At 39.7% G+C, this 10,310-nt stretch overlaps 1 long non-coding RNA gene across 1 annotated transcript; it reads left to right on the top strand.

The window, feature by feature from the left end:
• Window positions 1-2,149: 2,149 nt before the first annotated feature.
• Window positions 2,150-4,557, top strand: LOC137182696 (uncharacterized). The gene is made up of 2 exons (XR_010928361.1): window positions 2,150-2,700; window positions 3,446-4,557. It is a non-coding gene; the product is annotated as an uncharacterized lncRNA (long non-coding RNA).
• Window positions 4,558-10,310: the final 5,753 nt, after the last annotated feature.

Genomic DNA, 10,310 nt, shown 5'->3' on the forward strand with positions numbered 1-10,310 from the left:
ACAAAGAGTCAACCTTATCTTTTGTCAAGTTTCTGCACCAAAACTGCTGAGTTTCCAGTATCTGATGCAAATCTATCAAATTTTCAGTGTTTCTGCAACCATCAGTGGGTCCACACTGAGTAATTATGTCACTGATTACACATCCTGTCCTATTTACCTGGATTGTGCCTGTCTCTCGGTTGGGTACCTTGTTAGCACTGTTCTTGTGACTGCGGGGTCCAATAGCCAGTTCTGATTACTCCATGCTTTGTTAGTCATAGTGATTGTCACCATTATCACCTTCCTCATCAGGGAAACTGTGGAACTGATAGTAATTGTAATTGCCTGCTTAGTGGTTGAGAGTGTGCCTTTTTGGTCCTCCCATGGCTGTCTGTTGTCTCAGATAATATGTAATTAGCTGGATAATCTTTGGTCTTCAGAGCTTGTTTTTGGAAATTCTAAGTTCTTTTTTCCTTGCAGTGAGTGAAAAAAGGCTAAAGCATGCTTATTAAGGCTCACATAGAAAGCCAGAGCATTCAGTGTTATTAGCCATGGTGTTTTGGAGAAGACAGAACATTACAGAGAGGTAGTGAAGAATTTCAGACCATCATCTTTGTGCAACAAAGTCACTAGATAATCTTACACTTGCTATATGCTCTTTCTACTCTAAGAATTCACAGCTTCTTTGACAGTGATACACAGGCTGTGCAGCTTTTCTCAAGTTTAAAAATGTTCTGTGAATGGCTGGAGTACAGATGGAAACAGATAAATGATGATGAGAATGATGATGAACATTTTATTTCTGACATAATTTTCATTAAAAGGGAATCTCAAAGGGCAACAAAGAAAAGATAAGAAGTGAAATGTTCTTATGTCAGAATGGGAACAAAACAGAAGTACAAAACACTGATAACTACACAGGAAGAATATTTGTTCTCTGTACTGTAGTAGTCCAATGCAATATTAAACTAGACGCAGAGACTCTGCTTCTTGTCTGGTTCCTGTTAATAACAAACTCAATTCCAATCAGACTCACAGCCAGAACAGAATGAGAGTGATTTATTGGACAGAAAGATCTGAGGGATGTGTTAGTCAAGGACATGCCCACTTAAGCAAATTAACAGTCCCTTTAGCAAGGAAAAAAAATCAAGTAACATTATAATTTTGTTGTTTTCTTCTTTTCCATAGTTTTTTTTATGTACTGCTGTGCTTCAAATGTATTACTACACTCTCACCTTTGAAAATAAATCCTTGGAACTTGTGGGATTTTGAGATTTCCACAATGTCACACTTGAATGAGGAGAAAAGAAATCTTCAAATATAAACACATTCAAATGTGTATACAGACTTACCAGTAAATGTGGCTGGAAGTCAAAAGCATATCATTCTGACAGGTTCATGCTTTTTATAAAAAATGTTGTAACTAGCAAAATGAATAGCAACACTTGTCACTTTGCCCTCTACCACTGAGAGGTTGAATAGATAATATGGTATCCAGTCTGCTCTCTCTGAGAAATGTCAATGTTCTTTATCAAGTTAAGGAAATGAAGCAAATGAGACTGACTGCACCAACTTTTGCAGTCTGAATTAAATATTAGTGAAATTATCAGTGTATTTAAAACAGCAGGTGCAGTCCAATTTAATATGGAGAAACAATTAAAATAAAATAATAGAGAATAAAAGTTAATTCTTGACCTTGGAAACAGTAGTTGACAAAACAATCTTTCTGCAACGTCAATTTAATAGCTGTAGAGTAGAGCTTTCTATTGCATCACACAATCTTCCTCAGCAGATGGAGTTTGCCCAGTTATCTTGAAGATGTTCAGAATTCACTTTTAGTGAGCATGTTAAGGACTTCTTGGCCATGTTGGCTTAAATGACAATATAAGAAGTGATGGAAGCCTCCACAGACGCTACAATTTACCGATCCTCCCTAAACGCCTCACACGGGCTATCTAGATCATGGATGTAAAAAGAGAACTGGATACAGGAAGAGCGCCCGGCTTTGAAGCAAATTTGACTTAGCGGCCAAACCGTGTAATTACAACGTCACGTGATGCACACTGGCCCAAAAAGACTTTTTCCCATAGACTTACATTATGAAAGAGACGGCATGAAATCAGCGGATACAACTAAGCGTCACAACCCCCGCGAAATGACTTGTCTCACTATCACAATTAAATCCGTCTGGTCCCATCTCATTTCAAAAGCCTAGAAGAGCTGCATGATTGAATTGTTTTATCCCCATTCAAGTTAGCCAGAGGGCTAAACCGGAAATAGCCGACTCGGCCAGCGAAAGTCACTAGTGCGCGTGCTCCATGGACCGCACAATGAAGGAGAGTCGGATACTTTCTTACCGGAAGGCGATTTTTTATTGCTTCATGCGCTACTGAGCAACTTCCATAGGAATGAACGGGGCCCCGCCTCCGACGCTGTATCCAGTTCTCTTTATACATCCATGATCTAGATGCTTCCTGGGCAGCTGCGCACAGAGAAGTGTCAAATTCTTCAGTTACTGCAGGTCACACTACTCTGACAGGTGTGTTGCCAAAAGTAAGTAAGTTTGGGAAGATTAAAAAAAGGCGTTTTAATGTGAGATTTACATAAATGACGAGAAGAGCTGGTGTGTTGCCAGAGAGAGAGAAAACTACTAAACTGCGCAGTGGAAAAAAACATCGGGACTCCAGTGGGCATTTCCCTCCAAATTAATGGATTATCCTGGTGAGTTAGCCACTTGAGGTTAGCTGGTTAGCATTAAGGTTTTGTTCCAAAATAATGTAATCATGTGTTAGTTTACCTTGAAAGGTATGATGAAGCAAAAATTCAGTCAGGATATAATGTTTGTGTGACGTGATGAGAATATAGCTGATGGCGCTAAGCTTTTTAGCCGCTAACCACTTAGGCTTAATTGTGGTCTAGAAGCTAGGCTAAGTGCAACATGCTAAGCTGCTGATGTAGCCCTGGGAAAGCATGTAAGGCAGTTTGTGCACATTTGAAATGGGCTTTAAAGCTAATGTGTATGTACTGTAAAATATAAAAGGCCAGAAATGTGCATTTATTTTAAATGTATATGTACAAAAAAGGGAGAGAGACTTAGTTCTGAAATGATTATGGTATCACTATCTATGAAGCCCATGTCCATAATGCATTATAATCATTCTTCTATTGTGTTATAATCTGCTTAAAGCACTCATAAATATTCATATCTCTTTATAACAATAATCACATTATAAAGCATTTTATAATGACATAAGGTAATGTAATCACAATACTTAATAATTGCAGGTCACTCACTGACATTTTTTTGCAAGGATCACAGTGTTTTATAATTCTCGTTTTTGTAATAGATTATAATAATTTTATAATAAATCAACAATCACTGTCATAATGCATGAAAATGTGATTATAAGTTACTTCAACGCTTGTAATGCACTTAGGTTAACTACTGTTTTGTGTTTTTTTTGAGGGATGATTCTATCTGTGAGTGGAGCTGCTTCGTCTGCCATCCAGATTGTCATCGCTGCTCGTGGATACCTTCATCTCTGCGGGATGCTGACATGTGGATGTTGCGCTGTTCCAAGGGGGCAGTAGGAACCAAATCAAAGGGAACTGAACTAAGGAGCATTCTATTTTATTTTAATTTTTCCTGAGATCTCAGATTACTTTGTTCCTCTTAGGCCCAAAACAGACTTAAAAACTGACCACAACTGATGTCATAAAGAAACTCAAAGTTGACAAACAACGTTAAAGGAACATTTGAAGTGAAGGAACCCAAGATCAAATAAGACTAATCACCTTAAGGTAACTTAAGGGAAAACAAAGACTGTCACAAACTGATAACTGATAATAAGTGCATTTTGATCCAACAGAGGATACATTTAATTTGTGTATCAAGCACTGAGAGTTGAATACTTCTTAATTTCTAATTTACTGCAGTTTTAGTTGTATATTCATTTGTTTTTAATTTTATTTTTTGTGGGATAATTGAGCTAAAGATTTGCATCAAACAAAGAAGTGTTTTTTCTAAAGCGATGCTTTGCATGTATAAAAAGAAGCTATCAGTAAAATGAAAAAGGACAGAATGCCTTTATAAATATATTTTATATTATTTATCCTAAGTCAGTGGTCATGTGTTTTGTGTGGCCTGGAGGTCTTTTCTCCTTGTAGAGGTATTATATTTTTTTTCTTTTGAATTAGCCTGTTATTTCTATACTATTTTTGAATTTCATGACGAATTTGGTTTAGCTTCAGTTTAATAGTAGTAATAGTAGTTTGTTTTTATTAGTTTTGCTTTTATCACAGATTGTTGGAGAGCTTATAAAAGACTGTCACAAGATGGTTCCATCCATTATCATGCCAACCATAGGCAACACTTTGTGTATCTACAGACAGGGTCTCATACACATGATATTGAGAGAGCCTGGTGTTCTTATAAGGAGAACATCTACCGCTTCAGGGGGAAGTGAATGGCCACAGCTCTTAACATGGTTCCCACGGATCCTTAAAAAGTCTTAAAAGGCATTGAATTTATTAATCTAAAATCAAGGCCTTAATTGGCATTAAAATGTCTTAAATCAATCTTTCAAAAGTCTTAAAATGTTTTATAATTATTATTAGTTTCAAATCTCAAAATAATTGATACATTTTTTATTTTTTTAAATAATTTACCGAACATCTCGCGGTAACCTCCCGCAATCACTATAGCGGAAGCAAAAAAATCAGTGATGTGGGTGCAGCCGGGACTCTCAGAGCAGATGCACTTTATTTGTGTAGCTGTCACTTTACCTTGGACAACATGGGGAAGTGTAAGTTCAATGAAAATTGGCTGTCAAATCAACATTTTTCGGCATGGCTGAAATCGGTACAGGGAATTGTGTACAAGGCACGATGCATTTTGTATTTTGTATTTTAAACTTGGCACGATGGAAGTTAAGGCAGTGGAGTCGCACATGCAGAGCGCGAAACACAAAGCTTCAACATCAAGCTGCCAACAAACGCCAGGTATTTCGCAGTTCTACTGTCGTCTCCACCACATCTCCACCCCCACCCCCGTCATCCACAACCAGGACTGCAGCACCACATCTCTGGACGATTTTTGGTTGTACGTCTACATTGAAAGCAGAAGTACTGTGGTCACTGAACACCGTAACAAAACACCAGTCCTACAAGTCAAATGAGGGAGTTGGAGACTTATTTCGCGCCATATTCCCTGACTCTGACATTGCCTGCACTTTTGCATGCAGTGCCGACAAGACGGCCTACATTAGCAAGTTTGGATTAGCCCCGTACATTTCTGAGCAGCTTGTTGCGGATGCTAACAAGGGCGCGTTTGTTTTAATGTTGGACAAGAGCCTCAACCAGACCACGAAAACAAAACAACTGGATCTGCGTGTCCGCTACTGGTGCGAAAATCACGTCCAGTCCAGGTATTTGGGGTCACAATTCATGGGACATGGAACAGCCCAGGATTTACTGCAGGAACAGGAAACAGCTTGGTTGCTCATGGGCTGAAGAACACACACAGGACAGGACACACAAAATAGTGCACATGCAAGAAGAAACAATGGTCACCCATTGTGGTGTTTTTTTCCCCAATTGTGTTTACTGCAACCTTTGTCATAAATTTCATTTCAGGGTGGCATTAAAAAGTCTTAAAAAGTCTTGAATTTAACTTACCTTAAGTTGTGTCAGAAACCGTGTATAAATTTAATTTCTTTGTTAATGTATTGTCTCAAAATATAAAAGTGACATTTGTTGAGTGGTGTGAAGACATTATTATCAGGCCTTAATAAGGAGGCAAGGACTTTTAAAATGGGCAATTTGTAACCTGATTCTTGATTATGAAGTTGTATTTGTCGGTAACTAGCAATTTATGGTGGCTACACTTTTTAAAAATGGATAAATAGGAAATTTGTTACAGGGTTGGACTGATCTGCTGAAATTATACAGAAATTGGTGAGAATGTAAATGGTTAAAAATCCTACTTCAATTTACTGGCCTACAGAAGTCAGGCAGAAATTACTTGGAAATTAAGTTGCAACAACTCACTTCATTTTAGGGGTCTGCTCAGTAGAAATTAGACAGAAAGTAGTTGGAAATTAAGCTGGTATGATTCCCAGAAGTTAAGCAGAAATTACTTGGAAATTAGGCAGCAACAACTCACTTCAATTTAGGGGTCCACTCAGTAGAAATTAGACAGAAACTATTCAGAAATTAAGCTGCAACAGCTCACTAATTTACCATGAAATTTGAGGTAAATGCTGGGGTAATTTTGTGGTAATTTCAACAAAATTTCAAATAACTTACTTGCTTATTATATCTACTTACCATGAAAGTTGAGACAAATTTTGAGGTAATTTCAAGGAAATTGCAAAAAAGTTACTTGCTAAATACCACCTAATTACCATGAAATTTGCGGACCCGTAAAATGAATTGTTACCGTTTGTGTTAATGATTTTCCCGAGATGCAGTGAGGTGACATTGGGCATAATTATTATAAGTAGCATTTTTTATACTCATGAAATATGCAAAATTTGTTAAGACATGATCAAACACAAAGGCCAAAGTCAAGGAACAGAAGCACAGCAAACAGGCTTTGAAAGCCACTGGTTAACCTGATTAGGTCTGACTTATACAAAACAGCCAACAAAAAGCACCAGACCAACGGGAAAAAAAAATCTGATTTAAGCACAGAACAGAGCCCTACTGTCGTGCAATATGTGGCCAGTGTTTCTGAAAAGTACGGAGAGATTTGTTCTGACCATAGTATTTCAGTTTTAAAATCTAGTAGTATGCTTGGTTCACCGATAGTGTCAAAGAGTAAGTAGAGCAGGTGGACCGAAATGCAGGAGACGGCAGGCAGGATCAGATGCAGAATATTTAATGATAAACATGAAAGAATCAATGCAATCAACAAAGGTGGGAAAACAGGAAGTAAAGGTAACAAAACACAAGGAGAAAACATTCAAAATAAAATGGGAACTAAAGTAATCAGACAACAAGGAACAGGTGAGTCCAAAAGAGTCCAAACATAACAGAATGTCCTGGCAGGATGTGACACATAGGATCACATCCAAAAATATAATAGCAGAGCAACACTGTACTATATTCAGTGAAGTACAGAGAATTTACAGATTTCTACGTTTGTGAGACCAAACAATCCCTCAGACCAGGACTGAGTGATTTACAATCATTTATAGCCAAGGACAGCAGTTTGTGGATCAGAATGTACACATTTTATACGCAGAAAACGGATGGTTTGAAAGATGGTTTGGCAGTAAACTGCATCAAGCTGTAGAACCCCTCACAGCATAACTGAGAAGGATTGTGATGGAGTTATTATTATAACAAAGGTTCACGACCACGCCCCTGTCTTTCACTAAATTCAATCATCCGTGCATACCTATATAAACGTGTCTAACCCCTTTCTCTCCCGTACCGTACAGTTCTCACGCGACCTATGACACGCTTGCATCGCAAACACGTACCTCCCGCCGTGCTCCGTGATCCACGTTCCTCGGTAACATACCGCCCATGACTAGATCCAGCAGTACCAACGAGATATCTCCTTCACCACCACATCCACATGGAACCCTTCTCCTCCAGACGCTGTGCTTCTGATCAACTGGGATCCAGACGCCCCACATGCATCCACGCAATGGCCCACTCGGACGCGGCTCTTTTCCAATCGATTAACATCTTCCCACCTGCTCCTTCTTTTATGTTTCTTCCCTCAGCCACCTCCGGTCCTGCAGTTAGCACAGTAACAGTTGCACTGAGCCACAGTGCTCCCTCTGATGGACCCACTCCTTTCCTACTGTTCTATCCCTGTTCCCTTCCCTTCCTAAACACCCAAATGTTTTTTCTGTGTCTTCAGCACCCCCTGTTACCGATCTCCTCGCCCCAGCCGTCGTTAACTCCGCGAGCACTTTCACTCTGGCCTCCGCCACTCCGCCCCTCCGCGGCCTACAAAGCCAGGCTCTCTAGTTCTGCACAGCCTCCAGTTCCACCACCACTCCAGCCAACTCGCTTGCGGGTTCCCTACCCAGCACCCCCTGCACTGGCACACTGATTCCATCCTGCCGCCACTACAATGCGGAAAACAGACTGCTCCAGCTCTAGCTAGGGCCAGGTCATATTTCCCCACGTGCCTGCTCCCTATGTCTTAATTGCCTTGTGTTTTTGTCTCATCCCTGCATCTATGAGCCGCACATCTTACCACTTCACATCCGCATCCCTTCATCTCTCACCCCTTGACCCTCATCCCTTTATCCTTTCACCCCTTGACACTTATCCCTTCATCCCTCACCCCTCAACCCTCATCCCGTCATCCCTCACCCCTCGACCTTCATCCCTTCATCCCTCACTCCTCGACCCTCATCCCTTCATCCCTCACTCCTCTGACCCTCATCCCTTCATCCCTCACTCCTCGACCCTCATCCCTTCATCCCTCACTCCTTGACCCTCATCCCTTCATCCCTCACTCCTCGACCCTCATCCCTTCATCCCTCACTCCTCGACCCATATCCCTTCATCCCTCACTCCTTGACCCTCATCCCTTCATCCCTCACTCCTCGACCCCATCATCCCACTGTACACGACCCGGACCAACCTTCAGCTCCCATTCATCCCTCTCCTCGATCCGCATCCAGCCCAATCCTGAACCCTCTCGACAATCCAAATAAATCTACTTTTATACCGTTCAAATGGCATGGTCTTTGTTAGTGAAATACCACTCGTCTGCTGCAGACAACATTACTTCTGTATTTATCTAACACATCCGGATCAGATCGAGACCAGGTGCAGGGAAGCACCATTTCTTGTGAATGTGATGTCACACTTTTTGTTACACACAAAAAACAAAGGTACCTCCCAAACAGGTGTCCTCAACAACTTTATCCACCAGGAGGCTGGAAATTTCCACAGATATGTGAAAAGTGAAGAACACAATCTAAATACATGGTGGAATAATTCTTTGATTTCACAATAACAGTCCAGACGACAGTTATAATCTTGTTTTGACATTTCACTGACAGTCTGAGATGGATCAACGGTCACCATATGTTAAATTACAATATAATTTACAGGTGATTGATAATGGCAGCAACTACAGGTACAAATTAGTAATGATTATCATGCATAGTTTTATATAACACATATTTGCAGCAGTAACAGTCAGAAATCCTTCATCATGTTATCATTCTGTGCAAAGTTACAATTAAAAGGTTCCTTTTTTATTTTATTTTTTTTTACAAAACTGCCTTTGTGAGCAGCTCAATAAATATGCAAAACCTGCAGAAATATTGTAACCCTGGTTTCTTCTTTGATGTTATCCAGATAAAAGTGTTTTTACTCGTGGTGCATGAAGTTAAAAATAATCATAAATCAGTGAACAGCATGTTTGTTTAACAAATGAACCTTTACAGTACAGTAATGTGAGATATTGATTGGCTTTAGGGTGTGTACACTGGCTAAAATTAAATTGGGATAGATGCTTAGTAGGTCAAATGCAGGAAAAAAGAAAAGAGAAAGGTCTGGTGCAAGAGTAGGGAAGTAAATGTAGACAGAAAGCACACATTTCAGCAGCTATTTAACCTTCTTTCTTAAGCTTTTCAAGTGACCCTCGTGCCAAATGGACCAGGTACTCCAAGACTGTGTGGTTGTTGTAGTGTGGAACAGGACAGGTCCAGATCAGGATTTATTTTCAGAAGTGTCATGCTGCAATCTGACTCTTAAGATAGGTTGTGTGTGAAAAAATCAATCACTAAGATTACTTCTGACACATGAAACAAATTACACTTCTGTATACTGAAATATTCAATTTAATTTACCCAATAGATTATTCATAAATGTAAGATTTTTTTTTCACATTCAACATTTACCACCAACTCACTATGCCAATATGTTTTCCACCAGGCTCTGTAGCCAATGTTGACTAAATTGAGCGTTGACCCCAAAATATGCTGACCTATATGAAACACATCCAGTGGAGTTCTGGCACTGACAGGAGCTAGAAGTTATGGTGGTGCCAGTTTCACTGTAGAGAAGACTGGAAAAGCTGAATATGTCCCTTAATTCTCTGAGTTATATAACTGTACTCCCCGATCCAACTTGAGTAAAAAAATCTCAAGCATGACTGAGAATGTCAGAAAGGATGAAGATTAATATTGTGATTTTTACATTCCAATGTAGTGAGCAGACTCGCTGCTTTGTAAGGCCTGTATGTCTTACATAATACTCCCTGAAAACTATATGCATTTTTGCATTCGGTGTGAAAGGCCAAGGCAGTTTAAAGCAGTATAAATAAAGTACATACCATATACTGTATGTAT

This window comes from Thunnus thynnus, chromosome 5 (genome assembly GCF_963924715.1).
Source record: "Thunnus thynnus chromosome 5, fThuThy2.1, whole genome shotgun sequence".
Taxonomy (NCBI): Eukaryota; Metazoa; Chordata; class Actinopteri; order Scombriformes; family Scombridae; genus Thunnus; species Thunnus thynnus.